The sequence below is a fragment of the Tupaia chinensis genome, unplaced genomic scaffold, assembly GCF_000334495.1.
Source record: "Tupaia chinensis unplaced genomic scaffold, TupChi_1.0 Scaffold147458_1, whole genome shotgun sequence".
NCBI classification, from domain to species: Eukaryota; Metazoa; Chordata; class Mammalia; order Scandentia; family Tupaiidae; genus Tupaia; species Tupaia belangeri.
In genome coordinates this window covers 1,097,526-1,115,495 of record NW_006207309.1, presented here as the reverse complement: position 1 = coordinate 1,115,495, position 17,970 = coordinate 1,097,526, and the positions used below count along the sequence as shown (strand labels likewise).

At 37.5% G+C, this 17,970-nt stretch overlaps 1 protein-coding gene across 3 annotated transcripts in view; it reads left to right on the top strand.

The window, feature by feature from the left end:
• The window catches only part of A1CF (APOBEC1 complementation factor), an 87,347-nt gene that overhangs the window by 23,649 nt on the left and 45,728 nt on the right, over positions 1-17,970 (top strand). For 2 of the 3 annotated variants that reach the window (XM_027768775.1, XM_027768773.1), the window contains exon 2: positions 5,277-5,420. The exons of the other annotated variant lie outside the window; for it this stretch is intronic. The gene's annotated coding sequence lies outside the window, so the exon portion shown is untranslated. The remainder of the gene's footprint in view (positions 1-5,276; positions 5,421-17,970) is intronic. 3 annotated transcript variants of the gene reach the window in all.

Genomic DNA, 17,970 nt, shown 5'->3' with positions numbered 1-17,970 from the left:
GTTAAGTGCTGCTGCAGGGTTTGTTATAGGCTAGACCTAAACCAAATACATCATAGTGTTTTCTCATTTCATCTCCATCACATCATTGTCCTTGTCTGCTTATTATATCAATTTGCAAATGAAGAAACAGATATTTAGGAAGAGCATGTGAATATATGATTCTTTTTTTATTTAAGAGAGATTTTTGCTATAGGGGGCATGTGCTTGCCAGAGAGACAGAGAGAAAGAAAGTGAGAAATCACCCCTCAGAGTGATGGCCATGCCACAATTCCTTCTCCATTCTTCCCTTGGGATTTTGAGCACACATCCCTGGTGAGAGTTTTAAGCTACCTGGTCCAGTACTCAAACTGTGGTTGACTACGAAGGAGTCCAGTGATGTAACCATTACACCATCTGCTGGTCCCATATGATTCTTCACCCTCCACCCCCCCCCTTTTTTTTTTCTATCAGGTACATGTGCTTGCCAGACAGAGATAGGCAGACAAAATGGGGAAGGCCATGCCTCAATTCCTTCTCCTCCATTCTCCTCTTGGTATCTTGGGCACTCACACACAAATGCCCAGTGTCAGTTTAAGTCACCAGGTCCAGGACTCAAGCCACAGTGGACTACGTGAGTGTCCAGGAATGTAAACATGCCATCTGCTGGTCCTTGGACTGTCACCTTTCTCCATTTGACTTCTATTTCCATGCACCTTTCTTCTCTCAGTCATTCTCATCTAGATAACAGTGTTGTTCCATGAAATGTGGAATTTCTTATAGTAGAATTTGTTCACCGAGAGTCCAAGTGCTTGGTAATTTCACTGCCTCTTCATTTCTCCTCTTTCAGATTTTATGAGGACACTACGCTGATGTAGCATTTACTATATACCAGCAGCTCTTCCAAAGCCCCTCCCACACATTATCTGTGTAGTCTTCACAATAACCATGAAAGACGTACTGTTACTAACTCAGTTGAGGGTACTGTGACACAGATTAAAGAATACCCTAAAGCATATATTGTAGTAGGAGGCAGAATGAGGATTTGAACCCAAGAAGTCTAGTTTCAGGGTCTTCATTCCTGTTTAGGCTTTATTCTACTTGACTTAGCAAGATTTAGTACAGCTGATCCCTCATTGATTCTCAAAATCCTTTTCCTTGCTTGGCTTCCAGACCATCTCACTCACCTGATTCTCCTTCCTCCCTTTCTTCTGCTCTGCCTCAATCTCCTTTGCTGATTCTCCTTACCTCACTGACTCCTGGAAGTTGGAATGCTCCCACAATCATCTTGGGCCTTTGCTCAACACTCAGTCCTTAGTGATCATATTCAGTTTCTCATCTTAAATATCATCTCTTTTCTGATAACTTCCCAGTCACCATGCCTTGCCTGGAACTCTCCCATGAAACCAGACTCATGTATCTACCTGTCCACCCAGCTTCTCCACCTGGATATCTAAAGTGCATCTCAAAATCAACCTGCACCCCAACTGAGCTTCTGCTCTTTGATAAACTCACTATTCCTCAACTTTAGCCTTCTAGTTGTCCAGGTTTGTTTCAGTGAGTTCTGGCCTCTAACACCTTGTTTTCTCCTCCACAACATCCAATTGGTATGGAAAATATATTCGAATGTGACCATTGCCACCACTCCCCACTCTGGTCCAGGCCCCATCACTTTTTTTCAAATGCTGCAATGACTTCTATCTGGTCTCCCTGCTCTTGTGTCCCCACCAGAGTGACCCACGTGAATCAAGGGACTTCTCTCCATGGCAAAATTTTAAGGGGGCATCCAAAACTCAATATTTAGGGGAAATGGTATCTGAATGCAGTATTATTATTGATGCTTTTAAGTGTCATGACTTTCCCGACCGCCTAATATTTTAAAAATTAAAATCAATACACAAAAATCCATAATAAACAAAATAGCGAAAACTTGAAAAATAGAACTAGTCGTTATATTTGTATTACTCATCTCTCTTGCCTCTCATGCTAGCCCCAGCCCTGACCCTTTTTTACATTTTTATCATTTTTTCAATAGTCAGAGAGACCTTGCTAAGACACACGGTGATACGATCAATCCTCTGGCTTTACATCTCAGCGCAACAGCCAAAGTCCTTTCTGTGTCCGGCAAGATCTCAGATGATCAGCTCTGACCTCAATGTCTACTTCTCTCCTCTACCACACGGCCTCGCCGCTATTCCATCAACAAACCTCCACCTCCATCTTTACTCTTACCAGGCCCTACTCCAAATGTTGGGTCATTGGGAAAGTCGTATTTTTCCATGTTTTTCTATTAAAAATGCGTCATGACTTTCCCAACGACCCAATACATTTCTTACTTCATCTGGGTTTCTTCCCCAATCTACTCTATTATGACCAGATTACTACAATGCTTTTCTACCCCTAAACATACACTTAACACTCCTCTTCCATTCTTTATTCTTCTCAGAAATTGTCATAAGCACCCTATATTTTACTTACTAGTCTTATTTTCTCTTCCACTATAAAACTCCATGAGAATTTTTTGGGGGGAGAGGGTCTGTTTCTTTCCCTGCTACATCCTTAATCTCTCAAAAATTTTTGGAAAATAGTACATATCTAACATTTTTTGAATTAATAAATGAAAAATACAAATGTTTTCCTCTAGGTGTGATGAACTAAATGCCAGCTGTATATAAATGTGTGTATAAAATATAAAACTTATATATGTCTGTTGGTCCAGCTCACTCTCAACACATACATATGTGTGTATATGTGTTTTGAACCCTAGTGTCTCAAATTATAATGGAAACAACTTTTCCAAATGCATTAATCTCAGATCTGAAAATTTTTCAAGGTGCTAAATTCAAAAATATATTACAAATTCTTTATTTTATATTGACCAAGCCCTTTATCTAAAGTTTCACTTCCTTAAAAAAATATATTTACCTGGGATTCAAATTCACCTCTTAGATTAGGGCAATACTGGGAGAAGGGGTTGTTTTTGAGAAATAAAAATTGAAAATGAGAGTCGTTTGTAACAAATCCTGAATTTCAATTCCATGTCTTGATTTCCAATGACTCGAGAAGTTACCCAGATATTCTCAAAAACTTTATAGTTGAATGTTATGTGATCTAGAGACCTTTCTGGTGTTAAAATGCCTTTAATCACTTTCATTAATTATTAACCAACACTAAAGGTTGAAAAGTTTTGTAAACAAATACAAAATTGCCATCTCACCATGAGCTGTTATCTTTTGGATGAAAAAGCAGCAGCTCAGCAAGAGCAAATCTACAATTTGGCCCAAAGACTATAGCCTTTACCTTCCCAGAGCTCTAAGACATACCTCGGCAACTGTCAGGCACTACCCACAGCCTCCCTGCTCATGGAGGTTAAATTCAGCATGGAAAGAGAGTCTGAGTGTGTCCTGATGAAAACAAGGTAACATTGGAGAGACACGCAAGAGTTAGATTTATGTTTTAAAAGCTGGTTTCCTTTGTACATCTTCAAAATTCCTTTTGTGGTTTTCTTTGTCTGCTTAAGAGGATTTATATTATTTCTTAGAGATGTTTATGACTTTATTCCCCAGCATCCTAGGATTATAAGCAGGTCTCATGTTCCCCTAAATTGTTGTAGCCACCAAAAGTGTAGTTACACTGTAAATGTGTCAGTAAACTACTTGTCCCAGCTGAGTTTCTACATGCAGTATTTCAAATCACTAATATCAGAAGGAAACTTTCTAATTTGTCTTAGCAAAAATACAAAGCCAGAAATAAACAAAACAAACAAACAAACAAAAACATGGCCTTTTGAAAAGTATAGACATTAATAGTGGTATGGTAACCGACCGCATTAGCGTTCTCTCCGTATAACACAATTCCCAAAAACTGAGCAGAGCAGGGGAGCTGGCATGCAGACAACACTAACTAAATAGCAGGTCATCAGAAAAGTTGTGATGCATTTTTGCATAGAAAAATATGTCATGACCTTTCCGATGATCCAATACTTTTGAAAGGATAAAAGCAAACTGAGTCAACCTGAGCTAGGAGAAAGCAAGCATTAACAGAAAGCGAGAAGACAAAAATGGCTGTTTCTGTACAGAGGATGACACTGTTCTCTCTCTGTACTGGCTAATGAATAGTGTCCCTCTGAAATCTCGCTTTGTCCTTTGGCTATATAAATTATATTGAAAATATTGCTTCCTGGGCCAGCTCCATGGCCTGGTGGTTAAGGTAGCAAGTCTTACATGGCTGATCCCACAATTCGAGCTCTAGACCCAGACAAAAATTTCAAAAGGACCTGTAGTCAAATACATTTGAGTTGCATGGGACTCAATTCATCGTGAAACAACATTTTCTCTGTTCTGGTTGGCGAAGCACATGAAGCAGAGTGAAAACCCAGCATGAAACCTTCACTAAGCCACTCAGGTTAGCCTTCAGCTGTGGGTACATGGCAGCCTCCAACGTCTCAAACCACTGCCACCTGGAGCCTTCCAAATGGTCACTAGCCTGGTCTTGGGAACCTGTGGATCTGAGCAATTATGTCTGAAATGATGTTCAAATTGTGTGTCCCAAATAGAAAGCACAGGCCCAAAAATGCTGCCAGTATATATTCATGTCTATATACATGAATACAGACATATGAAAACCATCATTTCTCAGATTTGACAAAGGGTTTCGTGTACTCTCCTGAATGGTGTATGTGATAAGTGGTGTGAGAGTCGGTAGGCCCCTCCCATACTCACTCAACAGCACCCAAGGTCTTTGTTTTGTTAAAATCCATGTCACATTCTTATTTCATAGTTTTCACCATGATGCCTATATGTATGACAACAGCATATGATGTTCTAGAACTTCATCTTTGGATAATAAGTACATAAATGTCTTAGGCAACACAGAGATTAATGAGGCACATCATCTGAGAACTGTGACACCTTATCTTAGTGGAGTTGATTTAGGGATAGTGCCCTTTCCTATGAACATGAGGGCTATCCTTCACATTCTTTCAATGGACATGAGCTAAATAATTTTTGAGTATCTGATGACGTCCTGAGATAACTGGGTTGAGAACTACTGATCATCACTTTAATCACAGAACCAGTATAATTCTTTTTAACTTCTAAATTTCAACTACAATTGAACATTTTATAAAAACTCTTTTTAAATAAGTCCAGTTAGCTGGCTTCATGTGTGTGTGGCTGTTCATTGCTCTAATGTTAGTGATGCATTCACAGAGAATGTTTTCTAAAGATATCCTTCATGAAAAGGCCAAGTTTGGATTTGACACCAATCATTTACTTAATTTATCTTAAATTTGGTTTCAGTGAGCAACCCTAATTAACGTGATTTTTTGCTGATAATCACTCTCAATGGAATCAAATCACAAATCCGGGGATGGATTGATCGGCACCCAGAAGGAAGCAGCGCTCCGTGCACTAGTCCAGCGCACAGGATATAGCCTGGTCCAGGTAGGAACTTCTTATGACCTCTGCTGAGACCCACTGCTGAATTCGTTAGAGTGGTGAGAATGTTAGTGGCCTTAAGATGCAACATGTAAACAGTCAGTTGTGAAACTCTGTAGATGGGTGTTCTTTTCCTATAGAGAAGGCAATCATATCATTTCAATTGTGTGGATTACCCTGCAGGTATCGTTCTTTCTACTCCAGTTTATTAACTCAGCTTTAACTTGTCTATTGACAACTTCCCTTTGTCTTGTCCCCAATCACAGAGTCTATCGCAGTCTTGAAAGGCCATTTCAAAATATGAAAGGCAGCTGGACTTTCCCACCCATGGCTCCAAAGAAAAGTCAAGCTAATATTTCAGGAATCAGCTGATAACAAACTGCTCAAGAACTCGTGTTAGTGTCCAGAGACAGCACAGCTGCTGAAAGTGGACTCCTAGATGTGGGCCCCAAGGCAAGGCCCTTTGTCAGCCTGGCTGTTGAACCGCAGAGGCCATGTAAGACCCAGCTACTCTTGAGCAGTGTGCCACCAGTTCACCATGGCCAGCCCATGTTTTTCTGCATTATGTTTTAATCTTCCCATATCAGTTGACTACTACAGTTTCTGATTCAGAGTTGAAGCAGAGTGAGGGATAAAAGTGAAGATGAGGGGGAAGGACATATTCTATTTATTACCATCACTGAGTACTCTGGACCCGACAAGTCCATGGAGCTTGTGACACAGTGAGGGATGGTCAGAGACTTCCCTCATTCTACTTCTGGGAGTTGCTCACCTGACTACACATTTCTCAGCTTCAGCCTCCTGCTGAGCTCCTTTTGATATCTAGGCAGCCCTCTGGGAGATGATGAACAATTACCTCTGATTCTTACATGAGGCCAGACTCTAGTCTCCAGGAAAAAAACATCCTCTGGCCTGGTAAAAATCTGAACATGAACAAGGTAATCGCCTCTCCTTGCCATCATCAAAATAACAGTCCACCCCTTCACTTACCTTTAGATATTTCCAGAGCTAGTTAGGACCCTCCTACCTAGTATGTTCTATAAATGCAAATGCGAAGGCAGGAGAGAGAAATCAAAGCTTTCAAAGTGGTTTACTTTCTGTTCTCTCTTGCTTTAGGCAAATGAGAGGAATCTCCCAATCCTCTTAGTTAAAGGGAAGTAGAACTCACAGCACAACAGTGATTGTCTTAAAATATCATTGCATAAATTCCAAAAGAGGAGTTTTTAAGCTGGGAGTGTTATGAGAGAGCTAGGAATGCACAACCTCCTGCTTCCTCCTCATCCTGCTTGCTGGTGAGTTGGTTTCATGTCTAAACCAGAGGCCCAAAGAGCCCAAATCTATCTTAAAATCCTGTTACAGGGGTCAGCAGGTGGTGTGGTAGGTAAGGCACTGGATTTCACATGGCCAACTATAATTTGAGTCCTGGACCTGGCAGCTTGAAACTTACACTGGGTACATATCATGCATGCCCCAAATTCCAGAAGTGTGAATTGCAATGTGCCCAACCCCCAGGGGGTGATTTTTTAATTTTCCCTGTCTCTTTATGTTGAACACACAGGCCCTATGGACAAAATAAATAAATAAATAATAAAAATTTAAAAATAAAGAAATGAAATCCTGTTAAAAATGAAATAGTATTCAGTTCCTAAATTGATCATTTAAAAATTCTGTAAGACAGGGCCAGCTCCAAAGTGCAGTGGTAACATACTGCTTAAGTTAAGCTGGACCCTACGTGGCAACCAGTGTCTGAACCGTCTGCTTGGTCAGCCTGAAACACACTGAGGATACTCACAGAGGCCCAGGATCTGAGGAGCTAGGGGAATAGAGGAAGGGGATCATGATCATGGCATGACCAGACTCTTTTGGATAATCAATCTCTCTCTCTCTCTCTCTCTCTCTCTCTGCCATATGTGTGCCCATGCACTCTTTCGTGAATAAAGAAAAACATATTTTATTTCTATAAGACAGAATATTGTAGCACTTTATAATCACAGCTATTTAAAAAGTTGAAAAATAACTTTTTTTAAAAAACAGCCTTGGGACCAGCAGTTGGCCTAATAACTATGCTGCTGGACTCCCATGTAGTCAATCATGGTTCGAGTCCCAGACCCAGAGGCTTAAACTCATGCCAGGTGTGTGTGCCTGCGTGCCCAAATCCCAAGAGGAGAATGGAGGAGAAGGGATTGCAACATGGCCATCCCCCTGGGGGGTGATTTCTCGCTTTCTGTCTCTCTGTCTCTCTGTGTCTTTCTTGTGAGCACACACGCCCTATAGCTAAAACCTCTCAAAAAAATAATGTTCACATAACAATGGAGATAGTTTTTCTTCATTGTATAATTTTCCTCCCTTGTAAAACCTAATGCTGTGACTTACAAATATTTGTATAATAGAGAAAAAATATATAACTTAACATGTTTTTTGTATAAAATATCCCTAAAATATATGACCAATCTATATAGCACTTTGCTCTTATATATCTGATAGAATTCAGAAAATGTTAATAATGAGGATTTAGAACACAAGTTAACAGTCATAACAATAATAACAAAAGTAACAAAATTAAAAGTAAAGGTGTATTGGGCACTTATATTCTAACTACTTTATATTATTTATTCCTTTCTACAACAGTATGAAGTAGCAAGTATGATCATCCCCAATTTTCTGATGATTAAATCAAGACACAAAGAGTTCAGATGACTTGCAAGATTGATAGACTAGGATTCCACTGCTATTGGCCAAAAATTCAGGCCCAGTTTAAAGAGCTAAGAGTTATTATAATGGTATTTTTAAGACTATAATGTTAAAGATTAGCATGCCAGAGCATACAAAATATTTTGTTGGTAAAGAGAAATTGCCAATCAATATATATGGCTTATTACCAGTTGATGATGACATGTATAGTATTCTCAACTGGATGGGTCTGAGAAGTATTTCATGATAAATAGTCTTTTTACAAGCAAAATGAGAAATAGTTATCGACTTTTAAAAATAATTAGAATAATAACAATAATGATTGGGAAAAACATAGAAAAGATATTGAATGATGAAGTGGGGAGATTAATATCTCTGTATTGACTGACATGCATGGCATTCCCTTTTGAAAAAGCAATGTAATACACTGTAAAGTTATATGTAATCCAATGTAATATAAAGATTATGATGATAAAAATAAAAAAAATAAAAAAAACAAAAAAAGAGAAATTGCCAATCATATATACATATGAGCAAACACTGAAGATACCCATCATAATGTGGTATTCTCTGTTTAAAACAATGAACATAATAGTCTTGATTTATTACACACTGCATGCATACTTTGAAAATTCAGTGTACCCCACAAAAATGTACAACAATTAAATATCAATAAAATTATAAAAAAGAAAAAGTTAATAGGGAAAAAATATATTTTGTTGGAACCTGAACTTTGTAATACAATTTAAGTAGTATTTGTTAGAAGATTTACTGTTAGGTCAGAAGTTCTCCAGGAATATAGAAGCCTAAATTTCCAAAACCTAGTCATCTAAACTTAAAGCCTCTAATTATTATGTAAATACATATGAGGAGACTTCACAAAGTTTGTGGAAAAATGGAATTAAAGTACAAGTTTATTCTGGTGCAAAATAATTTTGAAACCCCTGCATAATTTTTTATAACACACATTTCCTTGACGTTTTGAAGATCCCGCCCCATTGAATATATCTGAATGATTTTAAATGACAAAATTCCTCAAAATTTTAGTGGGTGGCAAAGTATACAAAATTGCCCAAGATTTCAAATCAGAAGGTCTTTAATCTACCCTGGTCTCTAACATATACAAATAGTATAATTTTAAACAATTGTTTTAATCTCTTCAGGCCTTTCCCAGATTAGCTAGGTTCTATTGTATTCTATTAGCCATGATTTTGTGATTCGGTCTTGTGAATCTAGTCATGCCTTATAGATGTGGTTATGCCCCCATCTCTTTTCTTACATTTCTACTTCCTTTTGGGATTCTGGGCACAAACACACGTAGGCACCTGGTATATTTTTCAAGCCTCCAGGAACAGGATTTGAACTGTGTTCAGCCATGTGGGACATGTGGGATCTGGCTCCCTTAACCACGAAGCTACAACACTTTAGTCTTCTCAATACCTCAATCTTCCTATTCTAAATGACAGGAAAGCTTAATAAGATTTTTTCAAAGAAAAAAAAAAAAGAGAGAAGAAGAAGAAAGCAACCTCAGGTTTAGCTCTTTTAGTCTCTACAAAAAATAATTGTCTTCATATAATTCAAAGAACATACCAATAAAATGATAGTTTAGAATTTATGGTATTTTCTTTTTTTTTAATTTTGTAGTTTCTTCAAGTTTTCTTTTTTAAAATTTACATTTAATCACTATATATCTTTACAATGCACAGCATTGCTTTTTCCAGCACAAATACAGTGGGTATCAGTCAAGACAAAAACATTACCAAATATATTATCATCATCAAATAACTTCATTTTTGTGTCAAATGTATTCTTTTTAGAATTTATGGTATTTTTTAAGATAGAATTTGAAGGATTTACATTTGCTGTATCTTTGCAGTCTCTGATATCGAATTTGTGCTCTCTTATCACTAGCAGAATAAATACAGCTGTCAAAAATAGAACTTTGTGAGTTACTTAATAACATGAACTAATCTTTTACATAGCCGCTGATGCAATTGTATGTGCTTGCAAGGTTTTGAAAATAGGCTTTGGGGTATCTTTTTTTTAGAATTAGATATATTTAAATATTGATAGCTAAAAATTTTTATCAAAGTACTCTAGAGTATTAAAAAACTTAATAGTCACCTATATAGAATATACATTCTATAAATATTATTGATAAAAAGGGCATAATGTTGACAGATTAAATTTAAGCTTTGTGCTCCAGCAGTTGGCATAATGGCTATGTCACTGGACTCTCATGTAGTCAACCATGATTCGAGTCCCAGACTCAGTGGCTTAAACTCATGCCGGGTGCATGTGTGTGTGTGCCCAAGATCCTGAGAGGACAATGGAGGAGGAGAGATGCAGGCATGGCCATCCCCCCTGGGGGGTGATTTCTCACTTTCTGTATCTCTGTCTCTCTGCCTGTCTGATGAGTGCATATGACCTGTAGCAAAAATTCCTCCAAAAATAATAAAATTTAAGCTTCATAACTGCATTATGTCATATAGAAATATTTTGGAAGGAGGCATGCTTTGGAAGAGGCAATATTAATATGTGAACAGTTTTTGTCTCTGGGTAATAAAATTATGTGTGAGAATTTTTCTCCAATTTTTTCACTACTACATTTCTCAGGATTTTCCAGAGCTACATATATCTCTTTAAACATTGTAAGGGGGGAAATTACATTATGATAATCGCTTACTCAAGAATGCATTATTCAGGTGGATCACAAACCATATGGCATGTGATGCTCCTTCTTCCTGGAATTTTCTCTATAGAACTAGAAAAATCCAGTCTCGGATGAGTATCATATATCTCTTTAAACATTGTAAGGGGGGAAATTACATTATGATAATCGCTTACTCAAGAATGCATTATCAGGTGGATCACAAACCATATAGCATGTGAAGCTCCTTCTTCCTGGAATTTTCTCCATAGAACTAGAAAAATCCAGTCTCAGATGAGTATATTCAAAAAAATTCACCCAACAGAGGGTCACTTTTCACCTGTTTAAATTCTACTACAACTGAAGTTAAATATATATTTCGTAAATATCACTTTCAAGTCATATGAAATTTTTACAAAGTAGACTCAGGATTCTTATAAATTATTTTTAAATGACATAAAGGATAGTGCATATAAGCGTTACCTGTCCATTTAGCTCCTTGATCATCTATTTCCTAAAATTCACATATTTGCATGAGACTTTGGCATCTATGATCCTTTGTAACATGGTTTCAGAGATGCTGAGTAGGGAACTGAGATAATGTTAAATGGAGCATTGCCATCACATTAAATAACACTGAACTCCACAGTAAGAGAATTATTAATATCAAAGATTCAGTAAGAACATAGCAGATAAATAAGAGAAGTATGCTTCATCCTTCCTCTATTAATCACTTCCTCTATTAATCAGCCAGCCATCAGCCTGGTTTCCCAGGAACAATCTATTTATTTATTTATTTATTTTGAGAGGTTTTTGCTATAGAGTGCGTGTGCTGGCCAGAAAGAGATAAACAGAGAGATAGAAAGTGAGAAATCACCCCCTAGGGGGGGATGGCCATGCTGCAATCCCTTCTCCTCCATTCTCCTGTCGGGATCTTGGGCACGCACACGCACCCGGCATGAGTTTTAAGCCACTGGATCTGGGACCCAAACTGTGGTCGGCTACATGGGAATCCAGCAACATAGCCATTACGCTAACTGCTGGAACCAAGGGAACAATCTTCTCAAACTAGAAACGAAATATAGTTTTTAATCACAACTCCTCAAACTTTGCTTTCCATGCACAATTTACATGGAGCCTTGAAGCAACTATATATTTCAATTCTAGTTTGTCTAATTCTTCAACAAATCCATATAAACCATAGAGTATGAAAGTGCTGGATCAGCAGAAATCTGATTAGGGTACCACCTCTTTCCTAAGGATACATCAAATTAAGTTCATTCTACCCCCTGTCTGATTTGGTACAATGTACTTCTATAATTTTAGTTGTATATCTCCCAAATAGAATTTGTTTGACAAATAAGTAACTTTAGGACCTTGGTGCTTATTAATTGGCTTCATCTAGATCAGCTCACTGAGAACTAGATGGAAAATCACTGTGATGTTGACTTTCTTTTCTAACCACTGCATGAAAATCCCAGTGACAAAAATAGGAATTTGACTTCACAGTAAAATATAGCTGCTGGGTCCTACTTTTTCTTCTATTGGCTCTTCTCGCCACCTGCTCACATCTCTGCTGTCCAAAGACTTAGGTCATTCACCAAGTGCATGGGTATCAATTCTTTAAATAGGTAGCAATAAGCATGAGAACAGGACAGGATCAGTAAATCAACACAGGCATGTGTTTCCCTCAGCTTATCACCCCAGCCACCCACAGGCCAACTTTATTTTAAAGCTCAAAGGCCTTGCTTCTACTAGCCAGAGATGCTGGAGCCTGGTGTGAAAGACTGAATGAAGGGGCAGTTCTGTGAATCCCTTTACAGAGAATGTGTGCCCAACATATGTGGAAAGTTTGTCATTCCAAGAAACAAATGCATTCCAGAATCTGTTTTCAAATAGCAATTAATTTCTCCTCCAACAGCCTAAAAGAATTGGCTATATAGCAGGCCTTCAATTTAAGATTCAAATCCTTGAAAACTATGCGTTATGGTGCTTTGCCTCAATGGGAAACACAAAAGATTTTCCATTTATCAGCTTAACGGGTGGAATGAACTTCATGACTCACAGACACAGACACATAGGCAGGTCTTCTGGACTCTGCTTGCAGACAACTTTGGAGTTTTCTAAAGTGCTACCTGTTTAATACTGATCAGCCACCCCAAATAAGTGTCTTTTCATCTGCAGAAGAGTAGTTGCTTCAAGGATCCATATAAATTGTGCATGGAAAGCTTATCATCATGAGCTGCAAAGATAGTTTTCAAAAACAGCTGGGCAAGTAAGAAAAACAGTGAGATGGCAGCCAGGCAATCATGATTTCATATAGGACTTCAGCAGCTGTGCTCCTTCGGAACATTGTTTCAGAGGTGCTGTGCAGAGAGCTAAAATGATGTTAGATGGCATACTCATAGCAGCTTAACTTTCCACTGACAGTGACAGAATTACTCTACTTTTAATTCTCCTTCAAGTTTTCTGTTGAGAAAAATTTGTTGTTAAAGATATGTTTTGAAAACCTTTGCAGTGCTCATTAATATTTTTAAACAAAGAGAACAGGATTAGAGTTCAGAGCTGTTGGTAGACAGCAAAGTCTAACAAGACGATCATGATATTCTTTTGTCATCATTTAAGAATTATTTTATTTAACTTTATTTATTTATTTTTAATTTGACCAGAGAGAGAGAGAAAGAAAATGAGAAAGATAAATATATATTTAACTGGTAAATTTGATACAGTTAAATTTATTATAATTATAAATATGTTGTCTACCCAAAAAAAAAAGAAAAAGAAAATGAGAAAGCAAACCACCAGGTCCAGGATAGGAATCATGGTTGGCCACGTGGGAGTCCAGCGCCCTCAGTCACCATGCCACCTTGCCGGCCCTTTGTCATCATTTTTATAATTACCTCCCATTCATAGGATATATATACTAATATCTGTTAATAAGAACTACATATTTTTTCTTTTTCTGTAAGTTTTTCTAAGTAGCAAAGTTAATGACTGCAAAAACAGACATTAAGTAATTAATAGATGTCAAATGGATATGCAGTTGAAGATACACCAATTTTTAAAAGTCCCCAGCATTCCTTTTAAGGCTCTTTTCTATTGGCTAACTCACTAAACAGCCTATGAATATTTTTCCATATTTAAATATTGTGTCAAAGTCAGACTCCCTTTCGCAAGCATCCTAACAATCCCATAGGACTATTACAATTACCTAGTAATTGTATATAAAGTGATATAAGTCAGGAATGATTTTAGTGTCTTGCCAAGTCCCTAAGCTGGTCAGAAATTAAATTTTATGGGGAGTGGTAAGGAGAATAATAATTGCTTACAATTTCTTACATGCCAAAAAAACCTAGTGCATTAGATGGGAGGATCCTTGGCACATGCCATGCTAGGACAAGGTAGAAGAGTAATCACGCTGACCAAAGACACTTTACTCGGTCTTTAACTGCACTTGAACAGTTTTATGGAACTAGGTCTCTAGCTCCTATTAGGCCAGTTAATTTGAAAAGGCCAATTGTGTCTGTAAATAAATAAAAAGTCAGGTGTTCCTGTTGAATTAATTACACATTCTTAAAGAATGAAAGCCCTACATGAGGGATGGAATCACCAAAGTGTTCACCTAGTTATTTCTTTTATTATTTTATTTAACTTTATTCATTATTATTATGATGATTTTCCAGTTTGATCAGAGAGAGAGAGAGATAGAAAAGGAAAGTGAGAAAGCAAGCCACCAGGTTTAGGACTCAATCAGCAGTCAGCCATGTGGGAGTCCAGTGCCTTTAACCACCATGCCACCTGCCGGCCCCTCACCTAGTATTTCCTAGATGACACTTTGAGGTTCCTGTGGGCTGAAGCGGGATATCAAGACACATGCCCAGAATCAGAAGTGAGCATGTGCACAGTAACTCCCAGCTGACCTCAAGAGTGGAGATACTGCTCTCTAGTATGTCCTTCTGTGAAACTTAGTTGCAAAAATGTAAACAGAGGGTCTTAGAAGTGAATTGACATTTTACTTATTCTGTCATATAGAACACACATACACACTAAAAACATAATTTCTGATTTCTAATTCCGTCTATTCTTGACAATAACTTACATTATAACGATAAAAAGCTTTACAGGGACAAATCCTTCACATGGTGGTTAAGACAGACAGATTCTACATGGCCAACTCTCTGATCTGAGTCCTAGACCCGGAAGGCTTTAGAGCACTCCTGGTGCGTGTGTGTGTGCGCACGCCCGTGCCCAGAATCCCTACAGGAAGGAGAAATGGAAGAGAGATAATTGTGGTGTGATCACTCCCCATGGGGGCGTGCTTTCTCCTTTTCCCTCTCTGCCTCCATTTCTCTCTGAGAAGTACATGTACCCTCTGACACACACACAATATTTAAGGTAACATAGCACTATTTTCTTTAAAGTCTCTTTGCTTTGTATGCTTAAAAGATTGAGTTACTAAACTCCTAAGAGGTAGTTTAGACCACACAATCCTCAAAGGCAAAGGGAAATTATAAATAGATAATATCATTGGATGCATCAATTTGATAACATAAATTGGTTATACTTCTATAACATGGCTAATAACTTAAAATGAAATTAGGATTATTTTCCCAGGTAGTAAACTTTCAATAGTCTGTTTTCAGGGTAATGTCTGACATTGATATTGCATACCCGTTGTGAGGATTGTTGCAAGTAGCAAATAAGGGCAACGCCAACTTTCAGACTGTGTAAGTTCCACAATATGTTAAGTATATAACTAAACTCTGTTTACTGAAAATACCCAGATTGTATGAGTCACTGATCTTAACAAGAGGTGAAGGAAAACAAGCTACACAAAACAGATCATTATATTCCTATTTAAAGTTATTTGCTTCTTCCATGAGTGAGAGAGACATAGCATCTCCATCAAGGTCTTGACGCCACAATCCACTCCAGCCTTTAGCCAGCCCTGGATCATGGGCACACACATACCTAGTATACTCAGGGAGGCCTCCAGACTTGAACTGAGAACCTTTCTATGTGGGATTATCTCACAGAGCATTATGTTTTACCACTACACCACCATCTGACCTCACGGATAATTACCTTTTATATAGAATTAACAAGGTGAACATTCCCTATAGCACGGTCTGCTATCCTCAGTCAGCAAAACTTTGTAAAGATACTAAAGGTAAAAAACACATCTAAGAGAGTCTTTTTGTATTTCTTATTTGAGGGCCCTTAGATTTTTCTTGGATCCTATGATATGGTAAGAGTCCCAGTATAAAAGTAGAGTGCAATAGAAACAATCTCATTCAATCTAACAGATCAATAACTAGGAAAACATAGAAAGACTCAGGAACCACAATAGACGCCTGATGGTCTTAAAGTACCAGTATCAATACAATAGAGAGCGAGAGATGCTCTTGATGCTTTGATATCAACTCTACCCACAGGAGTATGGCTACAAAACCTCTATCCCAAATACAACCCTATTAACTGGCAAGCTTCTGAAAGCTGGAGATGACACCATGCATGGATAGATTGGCCAGCACCTAAGAAAAAAAAAATAGAACAGGAATAAATACTACCTAGTCCATTGGGGAAAAAAAATGAATAGGAGACTATTTGGAAGCAGTTTAGTTAGAAAAAAGCACAGAATTTCATCCCTCTTGGAAAGGAAAAATATAAAGAACCAAAGAGAACCACAAAAATAATGACAGATTTGGAATACAAAATTTCCAAAGATCCACTGAAGGAATATGAAACTACTACTCAGAAAAAATAAAAAATGAAGAGTTCACTAATTAATGCTCTTTTCGTATATAAATGTGCTCATTTATAGGGAACAATAACCATCTAGTCTCCATGTTTGATGAAGTTGGACAAGAAAGTCGGTGTTAACACACAACATGTGCAACTATGAGGCTAGTAAACCTGAGAAGAAAAGTCATCACAACTTTGAATAGTATATTTGCATGAAGTTCACCAAGCTGAGAATCACCAAACCTGTATTCTAGTATTTTCTGCAATAAACTAGTGTGACTTTAAACAAGTCATATAGTACCTCTGGACTCAGTTTCCTTATCTATAAATATATTGGGTTAATATAAGAACTAAAAAAAATAATATTATCAGGATCACAAACATGGGCTTAGGATTTAAATTTCACTTCTGTTCTTACTGCTTGGATGAATTTGGACACAGTCTATGCCTTAGATCCCTGATCTATAAAAATCAGAGCAGTGATGGTATCGCCCTTGCAGGCCGGTTGAGATTAAATGAGTTGATACATGTAAGACACTTAGCACAGTGCATGACTCAATCAAGCCTAGTGTTATTTTTGCTATTACTATTATGTACCAGTAATGCTGCTGGTTAAGCAGAAAGAGTTTATTAAAAGGGTATAATTTATAGAAAACCTGGGTTTGGAGAGCCAAATTTAAGGGTAAGCTTTTAGGAATAAAACCCAAAACCACAACACGGATATACAATAATAAGAAAATGAATGCCTCTTCATGGAGTGTTTAAAGCTAACTTTTGGACCATTGCAATTTTTGCACCAGAATTCAATTTTAAAATGTACTATAACCCTAATGATCCCTATCAGAAAAGCTGGAAAACCAAAAACCATGAATTTTAAATCCCATTGAAGAAGGCAATTTTGCCGAGATTCCCCAGGTATTAACCCTATCAGAAAAGCTGGAAAACCAAAAACCATGAATTTTAAATCCCATTGAAGAAGGCAATTTTGCTGAGATTCCCCATATATTACAAAAGTTCAGATGCTCAGTGCCCAAAATGAATTCAGTCTGTTCAATGTTCATGCTAAGACTTGGTACTTAAAATGACTTAAGAAAGATAACTGTGTGGTTTTATCTAAGGTCAAGGTAAGGGTAGTCATAATCTCAAAGACTCCACAGTTCCATCATGAAGGATTTGAAATATCTGTGATAAAACTTCCACATGCTCTTGACATATAAACCAAGCTACTGGGTAGACTCAGCACCCAATATTGAAACTAAAATTTATTATATGAGTTTAACAATCCACTTATTTATGTGTGACTGGACAGAAAAATGGTTTCCAAATCTTCAATTGGAAAAAGTTCCCAGAATTTAATGAATGTTCTCTCATGAAAAACAAAAATCTTCATTCTTTTTCTCTGAACTATTAATACATTTGTGCTGCTGAGGAGAATGTATCCCATGTGCAAGACGTCAGCCATGAGGGAAA